Genomic DNA, 13606 nt, shown 5'->3' with positions numbered 1-13606 from the left:
AATCATACGATAGTCCAAACAATACGAGTCTACAGCAGCAAAGACTACCTGAGTGTATATTCACTGGCTTTCAAGCACGTTCAACTTTGGCGAGTGCACAAGAACAACTGAATCTGACACATTTGATATTAGCCGATGGGTCCATCTACCCTTAGAGGAGTTATCCCATTCGTGCTGCCAACTTCTGAGCGTTTCCTCTTTACTTTGTCGTGGACTCCTCTGGTACCCCTTTGGTTGAAACATTGAACATCTTCCTTGATGCTGAGCCCGATAGGCGTCATCCCGGCTATTATGCACACGACCTCTTTAGATACCGTCCGCTATGCACTTGTTACTCTTAAGCACATTATCCTGTACGTGCTTTCCAACCGCTTTAGGTTTCTGCTGTTTCTAAGCGCTTTTGACCAGATTGGTCCTCCATACCTTTAGTATTGATAGCGCCAGCCTTGCCAGTAGCTTGCATTTGCTGGCAAATACAGCAGAGCTGTTACACATCATCCTCGAGAGCACCGCTATAGCCGTAGATGCCCTTTTACAGGCATATTCAACGTGGCTAGCGAAGCTGAGCTTGTCATCGATCACTACAAAAAGATGCCTAAGGGATCGCTTGGACTCTATGGTGCAATCACCTACCGAGATAAGCGCCCGTTGCTCGGACTTTCGGTTGTTGACCACCATCACCTCAGTGTTGTGACCAGGGTTGTTAACGTTGATCAACGATCAACGGCGTTAACGTTAATGTAGATCCTGATTAACGTCAACGCCGTTGCGTTGATTTCCATGGTTGTTAGCGTCAACGTCAACGGGTTGCGTTGAATCAACGATAACGTATAGCGTTAACCTAATCGTTGATTGTCTGTGCGGTTCGTGTAGCTGCAAATTTTCAATTTACATCTATAAACAAATGGTTGCTATACAGATATCGTATCCAAGGTATCCAAGAATGAAGAAACTTCATGAGGTACCTAATATTTTTCATCATTCTGTTCTCGATTGCCGATCTGTTAAGAGCTTACGTGCCCATACACTTAATTTTCTGAAAATACTTGAATCTAGTAAAGTTGAGCAAAATGGGTTTCGCCCGAGAATTCGCGATCTAGTCAAACAACTCCGAGCAACCTCAGCATGATGTCATTGACCGATGGATTCCAATTAAAGAATTCTGACACGACAAACTTAGTTGCATTGATAAGCCAACTAACCAAGCAAGAAGGGATTATACAAATCTTCAAGATTGTGTGCTCAAAATTAACTTGCCTCGATGCAGATTTTCTTGACGTTCTATCAAAGTGTAGGTACCGTTTTGATTCATATTACGGACAGCTTCAAATTCCGGACACTCTCGTTTGTATGGGAAACATTTCATACGAAATGTTTCAATTTTCGCCGTCCAAAAGTTCTCATTTTCGAGGCTCGTTTTATTAGGTTTTTTCCATAAATATCATTGCAAATTTATAAAGCCCAACTACCTTAGACGTCTCTTAAGTGGTTGAACAATTTCAATTGATGATTTGACTGTTCCATTAATGATTATCATGAGCTGTCCGTAATTCGAATCATAGCGTCCGGAATATGAGGCAAAAGTGAGGGAGCGTCCGGAATAAGAATCATGAAAAGGCCACACGTTTTGATTTATTTAAAATTATTCAAGTTGCGGACGCGTATTCTTTACCCACCATCCGAAAGTTAAGGGCTTCCGACGCTCGATAACGCTAAAAAATCATACAGAATAATTTATTTTGTATGGTCCAAGCTGGGTTATACTTCACTGAGGCCTTAAGTGTCCGTAATATGAATCAAAACGGTATACCCGTACAATTACAATTGTGTCAACTCAATTAAATACTGCTTCTTCATGAACAACAGGGCCGAATCTAAGTGTAGCCGAAGCGAGTACGAGGGCTACATCAGTGTCTGCTGAAAACATCAAGAATTATTTGAGATCTGGGTGAAAACTGACAGCATGGAATCAACATGAACTACCCCGATGACATAGGAGCATTTCTCGTGGCTTTGTTACCAGGTTTTATCTAGCTCAGATCGATACTGATCAATCTTACAATGCTACAGCCCCACTAGTCTTGTCCTTTCATTGTAATCCTTCGCCACATGATTGATAATGGATGATGGAGACTGTTTCCTAATGCATGTGATTTTGGAATTCACGAAAAACCTTTTAGAAATAAATACATATAGACATATGAACGTCCAAAACATACATTTGTTGTTATTTTATTGATAATGTGACTTAATAAACATGTATTTTACATGCTTCATGAACTGTTGTATTTTTGTCTTTTCCTATTTATGTAATTTTAAATCCAGAGTCAAAAAAGTTTTGTATCATTCAAAACTAGAAATCACAAATTCGGGGTTATTAACGTAAGAAACAACGTTATCGTTAACGTTAAATCAACGCCATACGTTGACGTTATCGTTGATCAACGACTCGGGAGAAATTAACGAAAGTTTCGTTAATCGTTACAATCAACGTCAACGAATCAACGAAACGGCGTTAATCGTTGATTAACGTTAACAACCCTGGTTGTGACTGGCCAGTCCCAGTTTCCTAGACTTCATCCATTCCTCAACTATGGAAATAGAGTGCGCTGCTGTCGACTCTACTTCCTCCATCGATTCACCATAGATCACTAGGGTGATGTCGTCGGCGAAGCCATCAAACTTACATCGCATTCAATAACATCGGGCCCTGGATTGAGGATCAACCTCTCCAAGTTATTGGCCCGTCGTTTCTAGCAGACAGATAGGTCTATACTCCGACGGGTCACCTAGTGGTTTCCCAAGTAGCACGCGAAACATCTTTCCAAAAATGGTTCCAAGCACGTATCAATAAAAGCATTTGTAACTTACCCACCCTCATTTTTCAACCAACTTTTCTACATGATTTTAAACCGTAACCAAACTCAAATTTGGGAAATGTTTTTAGAGTGATAGCTAGCAAATATTGTAAAGTTACTGTTAGGACTTCGAATGGCGTTAAAATGTAGATCTTATTAAGAGAAAACCACACAAATCCTTAAAGTGGCATTGTAGACCATTTTGTCCTACCGTTTTGATTCATATTACGGACACTTAAGGCCTCAGTAAAGTATAACTTACAAAAAAGCATGTAAAATAAACCATTCCGTATGATTTCTTCACGTTATCGAACTTACAAACCCATTAACTTTCGAATGGTGAGAGAAGATTTCGATTCCGAAACATGAATAATTTTAAATAAATAGAAATGTGTGAACTTTACATGATTCTGATTCCGGACGCTTCCTTACTTTTGTCTCATATTCCGGACACTTCGATTCGAATTGCGGACAGGTCAAACAAATCATAAATAGAAAAGTCAAATCATCAAATGAAATCGTTAAACCACTATAGAGACGCCTAAGGAAGTTGGGCATTATCCAGGTTTTTACGCTAGCCATAAAACAACCAGGGGTGATTTGATTTGGCATTTCTTGCGTACAGATTTTATAGTTAAATCAAAGTAGGCAGTAATTCTAGTTTGTTGATTGAAATGTCAAAAATTTTCACAACATTCGGAACGTACTCAGGAGCTTCATTTGAAATCTCTCATTTGTTTCATATTTGCTTTTATAACTAATATCTTTCAAATAACTTTAGGTTTTTCAAGAGGATTCTAAAGAATGCATCGTTTTTGGTCCAATGCTGTAAAAGTGGCCTCCATAGAAAAAATCTTTTGTCGTCGTTGCCAACAGTAAACACAATGCTTCTGCTGTAGATTCCCGACGTTCCAGATATAGCACAAATTCACATTTTGTTGAGCACGTAAAGAAGCTACCGCCCTGCATTGCAAATTCTATTATTCAATAGTCACACATATTTTTTCATAATTGGATCTAATAACAAAAGTTGCGATTAACCCAGATCAAAATTTGTTCATGGAATCTTGACGAAACTATTTAGGTTTACGATTTGGGTTCTTATCTTCATAAATATCCAATAAATGATCGGAAAATGTAAAAGATTGCTATTGAGAACATGTGGTTAACCTTCGCCACAAAATAGGGCTGTTTGAATGCTTTGTAGTTAGGGTTCTTCACAATATCATGCTACAATAATGGATGGCTAAGGGAGCGAGAACCTCCAAAATCGTACAAACAGAACAGATTAATGTAGAAAAATATTATTCGCACACTACACATTGGATGTTTTCATGTTTTTCCCAACTACTTTTCAAACCAGATTATCAAAAAGTAATCAAAGATGTTTCTTGCAGTGAAAGCCCGCACGTATTTGAAGATGTTCAATCCTTATAAACTTCAATTTGGAGCTTCTTCAACACGAGTGTGAACCAAAGTCAAAAATTCCTGATGGCTTTCCTTTGTGCATCGACCTAAAATAGTAAAACGATCAGAATTATATAATCAATTTCAAAAGGATCGATTTCCATTTCCAAAAACATAACATTGCAGGATTGACTTTTCTATGTCATCATAACAATTTTCTCAATGCCTTGCTTGCTTTGATCAAACCATAAAAATTATAGTGTGTGCAACAAATTTCAAATGGGGGTGATTCAAACATTTATGGCATGCTAGCGTAAAAAGCTGGATACATTTTCATAGATATCTATTGAAAAAGCTTATTAAAACGAGCCTTGAAAGTGAGAACTTTTGAACGGCAAAAGTTGAAACATTTCGTGTGAAATGTTTCCCATACAAAGTAGAGTGTCCGGATTTTGAAGCTGTCCGTAATATGAATCAAAACGGTACATCGATTATCGATCGCAGCAACTCGGGCGACTTCCCTTGGGGCGCCACCTTTGGTCTTAGCCATTACCACTCTGTAGGCGTCACCCCACGGACTCGAATTGACACTCTGGCACCCGTTTTCTACTCTTGATTTCCTTTTTGAGAGCTAACTTTGCCTCTCTGAATGCTGCACCGCGTTCTTTTGTTTGTGCTTCTGTGCGTGCGCGTCATATTGTTCGTCTAGCCCGAAGGCAGATTGCTCGATGATTTGAAATTGATTCGCATCACCTATACACAGGCAGTCTGTTATCTCTAGGTGGGGTTCACGCTCGTGATATCACAGCAACTAGGTCTTCACCGTTTAGGTCCAGAGTGTTCCGTTTGCGCCGTTGAAGCGCGCTGTTTTCCAACCTTGGCTTGGGTTGAGTTACATCGCACTACCATCTGCCTGCCTGGTATTATACTACATATAGCGAATCGATTGATGATCGCTATGAGTAGCTCGTTTATTGTTTTCTGTTGAGCTCGTTTACTCTCCTCTGACACTAGAGATATTAGCGGAGGTTGCACACCAGTACACGCTATGCCTGGACCAGATGATTATAAAAATCGAATGTACATCGGATTTTTTCTCGCTAGAGTTTAGTACTTGGGTTATATTTTCATAATCGGAAAGTTTTAAAATATTCCATCGGTGAAATTTTGATTTTTTCCACTTTTTAGTCATTTTTCATACTATATCCCATGAAAATCACGTTTTCGACGCATTTCCGCCCAAACAAAATGTATGGAAAAAATTTCACCGATAGAATATTTTAAAACCATCCGATAATGAAAATATAGACCAAATACTGATCTCTAGCGAGAAAAAATCCTATGTACATTCGATTTTTATAATCGTCTGGTTCAGACATAGCGTGCAGTATTATCCAGCGTTTTGTAATCACGGACGTGCTGGTTCAACTTATCCTCCAACGTGAAACCTACAAGTTTATGATTCCTTGGATAAACGTGAGCAACCATAGATGCTCCAACCTAGACGGCATTTGGCTGCCATCGGTTGGCCCCAACCTTCTTTCCCAGTCCCCCTATCTACCAGTCATTCGGAGCCACTAACTGCTGGAAGTCCGATTTTCCGAATTATTCCTGTAACACTGCATGTGAAAGAACGCCGAATGAAGCTGTACGCATTTGTAGATGAAGGTTTAGAAAATTCATCTTCGCTGTTACAGTAGCTAAGCAGTTAGGAATCACTGGACCGTCTAGCACGTTGACAGGGAATTTTACGCTGGAAGAGACAAACTCTCGTGTCATCTAGAAAGAGATCTCTGGTGTGGCGTCGAATGACCAGTTCAAAATTGTTGATGCACGAATGGTAAAAGGTCTTCAATTGCCGTCACAATCACGGTGGTATCAGAACTTGGCTAGAAAGTATCCACACCTGCGAGGTTTGCTGATCGCCGACTATGAAAATGTTCAACCTTCAACCTTCAGATCAATGGAAGAAGTTTCGGTGTAACATTTTCATAGTCGGCGATCGGCAAACCTCGCAGGTGTGGATACTTTCTAGCCAAGTTCTGATACCACCGTGATTGTGACGGCAATTGAAGACCTTTTACCATTCGTGCATCAACAATTTTGAACTGGTCATTCGACGCCACACCAGAGATCTCTTTCTAGATGACACGAGAGTTTGTCTCTTCCAGCGTAAAATTCCCTGTCAACGTGCTAGACGGTCCAGTGATTCCTAACTGCTTAGCTACTGTAACAGCGAAGATGAATTTTCTAAACCTTCATCTACAAATGCGTACACCTTCATTCGGCGTTCTTTCACATGCAGTGTTACAGGAATAATTCGGAAAATCGGACTTCCAGCAGTTAGTGGCTCCGAATGACTGGTAGATAGGGGGACTGGGGGTAGTTTTCCCACGTTAAGGAACACAGCGATTTTAGATGTGAAAAACATTATTGTATGCTCTTTTTTGATTATGGTCAGATAAACAAACATGTTTTCTTTCAAATAGTAGAAGTAGCTATCCATTTTAGCTTTTCTGGAATTAATAAATTAATTTAAAAAAAATGCTTGCTCAACTGCATATGTATTGTTTTGTGGGGTAAAATGCCCCGCTTCAGTCCAGCGTTAGCCGTACTGTAAACGTACGCACACAATCATGCTTGTTTATAGGTTGCATACATCCGGGCGTTTGTTCAGATGTTATTGTTCAATAATAGTATACATGCTGATGCGAAAAATGTACATTTGTAAGGTTCCAATTTGTGCGTAACTTCAACGCGGCATTACATTTGGTAGAATTTGAATTCAAACGGCTGTTTTGGTGTTATGAAATAGGGGTGGGCGTTTTGCCCCCAGAGTTGATTAAAGTTTAGGTCCTTCAATAAGCTTTTTTAGGACAAATTTAACATATTTTTTGCATGTAATACAAACTACAACAGTGCACAAGTTGGCTTTCGGCGATAGTTTCAAAAATTTGGTTATATATCGACCTAAAAAATCGCACAAAATTGCAACGAAAACAGCGAAAAACGTTTTTATATGTTTTTAACGATTTTTTTTGAGAAAAGCACATAAAATATATTAGTAGAAGCATTTTTATCCATCTTCTATGATCTAGGGTAAAAAAAGCATTCTAAAACACATGGTTCGTCCAAATCGAGGGTGGCGCGTTTTGCCCCCAAGTTCCCCTACTACCAATAGAACCGCTGGCGTGGCGGTATGCAGCATCGTATGGTGACGAAGACGGCAGCCTTCTATCCCACATCCTTTCCATGTCTTGCAAGGCCATTTGCCATGGTAGTTCAAGCAGGTTCTACAAAGCATATGCTGATCAACGATTTTAAGACGATCATCGATGTCCATCGCCTGAAATGTGTATAACATTCTGCCACTTTGTGTTCTTCCTTCTTACATACAACGCAGACTATCTTCGCTGGATTGGGTGGTGTATTCGAATTGCTCTGGAACGAAGCAAAATCAGCCGAAGTATTTTCTTCCACGTGTGTGTGTGAACAAAGGTTCGGTTTTTGGGCTTTTGCTGAACAGTTTTTGTAGCTGTCACAATTGATTGGTGATGAATCAGGTTCTCATCCAAAAAGAATCCACACATAACTGTGGAGCGTTTTCCAGGTAGGCTACTCCTCTGGACTCCTGGAAAACGTTGGCCATCCACGTGTGTCACGCTCGGAATTTTAAACAAGCAGTTGGTTTTTCCAGTCAGCCTGGGTGCCGGTAGACGAACTTCGTTGAAAAATGTGTCTTTGGGATTTTTTAAAATTTTGCCGGTGTCCTTTGCTGCTGACGTAGAGTATATGTTTCCCTCGGTCTGTTCACTGGATTTCTGCAGCCAACTTCGTACTTTGTCCTCGGAATTCGTCACCGCACTTCCACTAACACTGTAAACTTCACTACCGCGTTGAAAAAATTGCCTTACGATGCTTTTCTTCGTCTCGAGCGACAGCCGTTTCATTTCTAAAAGCGCTATACGGTTTTTCTCCTCTTCTTCTAATTGCTCTTCTTGAAAGGCCTTCTCTTCATCTAACCTACTGGCTTCTAAACAAAGCCTGCTTTGTTCGTCTAATAATAACTTTTTATTTTTAGCTCAAGCACAACCTGAAGTTCCTGCGGAGATCGAAGCATGCTGTGCTCAACGATGGACGTGAAAAAAATGTCGTCCGTCAAATTCAAGAATTTACAGTTATTTTATATTTGGTGATTGCTGCATCCATTACGTTATAAAGTGTATGCATCCGGTAGTAGTGTTAAAACTGAGAAGAGTTGCTGCTATTTCCAAAAACTATAAACTTTCGTGTGTGCCGTTCAGTTTGTGAACCCGAGTTCAGTCGGAGGAAGTGACTATGACTTATGGAAGAAGAAGTGTCGGTCTTGGCGTCCGCATACATACAATACACAAGGCTACAAGAAACGAAAAATGCTGTATTGGCTGACCACCGAGAAGCTACCGTTGATTGTGAATACGCAACATGCAAGCATTGCTGGGAACAGCGGATGCAAATCTGGGAGTGTAAAAACAACAAAAGTTGGTACACTACATCTGGTGAGATCGTTTTAAATACTCAATATTATAGTTTTTGGTCAAATTGCGCACATAATGAATTCATGGGAAACATTTCGTGTACAGCGGGTTTCTATATAGCGGGTTTGGGGCAGAATAAATTTTTTTCCCGTTTCAGAGAGCGAGCAAAGGCGCTTAAACCAAGGCTCTAGAGCCAGGACATGAGGAAGAAATGCCTATGTCCCATCCCAGAACAACAACAATGGAGTGTGCATTAACTTTCTTAGCAACGCAACTCCCAACGATTTTACCTCTAACCCTGAATTGAAACGGTTGGTACGGTTGTCCCCGTTTCTTCTTTCTTGAATTGAAATTTTTTTGTCTGTCAGTTTATTCATGCGTGAATAACCTAATCGTCATGATTTTTTCAATTGCCTTTGACCCCAAAGTCTGCACAGTGGGCCTGGCCATTTTAATATTTGTATCATATCGCCGATATTCTGCAAATATTAATACTGACAAGAAAATATCTTAAATAATAAAGGTATTTCCAGGATGCTTTTCAATATTGGCTGTGCAAGCGCTTAGATTAGATGGAAGGTTTACGAGCAGATATCTTTCGATAATGTTTTCCACCAGCTTATGAGAGATCCCTGAATCTGACTCCACTTCCGTGTATGCCCATCCATTTCTCTCTGTCGTTTATTCTATTGATCTCTGTTTTACAAATATTGAGCAGAGGCTTTTGAAGTCCCGCAGATTGTTGGTTCGCTTTCGCTTAGCATCTTCTGGTAATTGGTTAAACAAGCTATAGCCCTTATAGAACAGCGAATTTTGCGTGCATGTTTTCCTGCAGTTCAACAATATGAGGTCCCCTGCATGCCTTGTTTCATATCGATGCACATCTGTTCCATATCTTACAGTACACGTCAAATATTGTAGAGCCATCCCCTTGACTACACGGAATATGAAAACTAAGGTGTTAAATTCTATTCGTTGCCGAACGGACATCCATTGAAGGCAGTTCAACATTGCAGCTCGGGGTGTCAGACGATTGCATTTCAGAATTGAACGCAGAACTTTGTTTTGTAGAATCTGCATTCGCCTCAATTGTGTTTTAGAAGCCAGGAAGAGTATCGATGCACAGTAGTCGAAATGGGGCGCGATTATCGATTTGTACAATGTGACCTTTGAATCCATCGGAAGATAACGGCTCACTCTACACAAAATTCCAAATTTTTGAGCAGCCTTCCTAATCGAGTAGTTGATATGATCACAAAAATTCAATTTTTCATCCAGTATTACTCCTAGATATTTCATTGATTTCACTCGTTCCACAATTTCGCCATCAATGCGCACTTCGCCAGCACAATTTATTTGAGACCGCGTCGTAATCACCATATATTTGGTTCTGGTAATATTTAGTTTTAACTTCTTCCATTTCAACCATTCCGAGAAGTACTTTAATTCTTCGTTCATTATTTGAAAACACTCGTTGTAGTTACTTCCTTCGACAAACAAAACTGTGTCATCAGCGAAAAGGTTCACCTCCGCTTTTCGAAGCACTCGTTTTATATCGTTTATGTACAGAATAAACAAAAGAGGCCCTAGAACACTGCCTTGTGGCACACCAAGTTCTACGACTGTGGTGTCCGCAAATTATCCGAACAGCAAAATATTGGAAAGATGATCTCACATTGAAAACAATGAAAAATCAATGTACATGTACCTTTTATAATACATCTATATGTTAACACAAAATACAACTTTAAAAATTTTTGAAATGATTGCTTGTTACTGAGATAGGCAAATTTAAATTTTTCGGAGACGTTTTTCCTGAGGGCCGCTAGTTATACTGGGGATGTGTTATCCCTAAAACCTAACAGAGATGAATCCAAATATCCTATTATTATTTGAAGTAATCTACAGGTTAGTGGCTTCAAGTTAGACTGGAAATAGAAAATTGTACGGTTCAAATCCAGTGAGTTCTATGGACATTTCTCTTCCGTCATAAACCTCGAAAAACAGCTCCCTTTAAGACACCTCAATACATTTGGGTTGGTTTTGCAATTATTTGAAATCGGAAATGTGTCAAACTTATTTCTTATGAATATAATAAGCCAATGTTTAAAACCATGTAAGAATATTGAACTTATTATGCTTGATTGTATAGAGCCAGGTCTTCAAAGTTTGTACGGATAATTTGCGGACACCCTGTACATACTCCATTACCTGCTCCTTCGCCAATATTTCCAATATCTTTTCATATAATGGTAGCATATTTATCGGTCTGTAGTCTTCAGGACTCATTGATTTGGGTACTTTTGGAATTGGAATCACCAATGACCTTTTCCACGTCTTAGGAAAAAACCACTTTGTAGAGATCTATTAATAACTTCTAGCAAATGGATATCAATCACATCAAAAGCATCCAGCAATACACGTTTTGTCACGTTTTCCACTCCTGCACAATCCTTCAGTGCGATCACTGTTTCCTGCAGTTTAGCCATTGTAACCGGCCTAAACGAACAAAATCTTGTATCAGAGTCAAAATTCCCTTCAACTAATTCGTTTGCTGGAGCTGCGATACTATTATGTATTTCTTGAACACTTGCCACAAAGTACTCGTTAAGGCTCCTTGCGGTCTCTTCTTCTGATTGTGATCCATTCATTTTTATTTGAGTCGACGATCGTCCACCTGGCGAGATGAGAGATTTCAAGCATTTCCACTTCTTCTTTCTGGCGTTACGTCCCCACTGGGACAGAGCCTGCTTCTCAGATTAGTGTTCTTATGAGCACTTCCACAGTTATTAACTGAGAGCTTTCTTTGCCGATTGACCATTTTTGCATGTGTATATCGTGTGGCAGGTACGAAGATACTCTATGCCCTGGGAATCGAGAAAATATCCTTTACGAAAAGATCCTCGACCAGCGGGATTCGAACCCACGACCCTCAGCATGGTCTTGCTGAATAGCTGCGCGTTTACCGCTACGGCTATCTGGGCCCCTAAAGCATTTCCACATTCTCTTTGAATCTCCTTGACAATCTCTTATTTCTCGGGCTACCGAATTATTTTTCGCCATCCGCAGCTCATGCACATAGCAGTTTCTCAGCAATTTGTACCTCTACCAGTCATCTCCGCTTCTGTTTTCTTTAAATTTTCGGTAAGCACGATCTCTGTCATATTTAAGATTTCTTAATCACGGACCATACCAGGATTGGGTTCTAGTTTGGCACTTATTACAAACGTCTATCAACTGGTTCACCGCAGACACAAGCGCCGTGCTAAGGTGTTCGGCGGCTTCGTCAATGGATCCGCTGGTTTCTCTCAGCGTGGGATCATTTCTCAGGATGTTTTGCAACCGATGTTCAGAATATCGTCTCCATGAGATTCTTGCCGTTATAATGTCTGGCACAGAGATTCGAATTGACTCACCAATGCTAATGCAAATAGTTTCATGGTCCGAAATTTTCATCTCCCCTACAACGGTCGCTACACAAGACTTTGAGTTAGTAAACACCAAATCGATCAACGTACTACTACTAGGGCCAGTACGCGTAGCTTCCTCGACTTTCTGAACTAATCCAGCTGCGTCAGTCACATTCTTTAACTCCGCTGCACAACCACTTTCATTCCACTTAATGTTAAAGTCGCTCACTATTACATTTGTCTTTTCATCTATTAACACACTATTCAGCCAGGTCTCAAAATAACTAACGAACTGAACGTCACTGGTACTGGGAGAATGATACACGCCTCCATAAAGTCCAGATAATGCTCCACTTTTCACCTCGACAGCCAAGAACCAGTTGTCTCCCATTACAGTGTTCGAATTAACAGAGTACTCTAATTGTCGATCTACGTATATCCAAATTCCGTCAGTATGGGCCGATCGCGATAGGCATACTTCATTTGAGTAATTCCGAATATTAAATTCTTCCACACAATGATAGGGCGTCACGTGAGTTTCACTCAAAATTACAATTTTCGGTTTCACTTCTTCTATTAGCAGTTTCAATTCGTCAAAATGAGATCGCATTCCAGCTATATTCAAATACACTACATCACACTGTTCTTCATGATTAGGCCGTAATTGCTACTTCGAATAGTCGACTAAGCTTTTCCGTTGCTCGAAATGTCTCTGATACACTGGGCATATTTCACTCCTTGCAGCATGATTCATGTCACATTATCGAAAGATATCTGCTCGTAAACCTTCCATTAGATTAGATTAGATTAGCACAACCTGAAGTTCCTGCTCTCAAATCTGGTCCTGTTCGTCTACCATCTTCGCGAGCTGAAGCGCGAGCCATGTCCTAGCACTATAAGTGGAACTTACGTTGCTACGATTTTCTTACTCTTCCGCGAAGTTCCTATGCTGACAACGGACGCTTTTGATGACTTCTCCGTATTGCCAGGAACTGTGAACCACCTACTCTCTTTTTTCCGTCAGCCTTCCGGATACCCGATGGATTCGGTGTTTGGTTCAATATCTTGCACGATCCATGGAAGGTTGGCCACGCTTCCATCAACTTCCGCGCAGCTGTAGTGGTACCAGGACCCGCAACCGTCACACGTCATCATGTCCTCGGTGATGTACCCTTTTCTCCAGGAAGGCTCATCTCGCAGATGTGGATTTTGCGATAAAAATTTCTAAAGAAATTGTTGTCACCGAAACTCTTAGCAACCCTAGGCCTATCCAAACAAGTGTGGTTGTGGGATATACTTTAGCTGTAATTTTTTTTAATTAGATGATATTCGTATGTGCATGAATCAATTAGGACTTACAAATTTTCAGTAATCTTTTCTACAAAATTCTTCCCTTATCGTGGTTTCCATGTTA

Source organism: Aedes aegypti, chromosome 2 (genome assembly GCF_002204515.2).
Source record: "Aedes aegypti strain LVP_AGWG chromosome 2, AaegL5.0 Primary Assembly, whole genome shotgun sequence".
In the NCBI taxonomy this organism is placed as follows: domain Eukaryota; kingdom Metazoa; phylum Arthropoda; class Insecta; order Diptera; family Culicidae; genus Aedes; species Aedes aegypti.
This window is presented reverse-complemented; position numbering follows the sequence as displayed.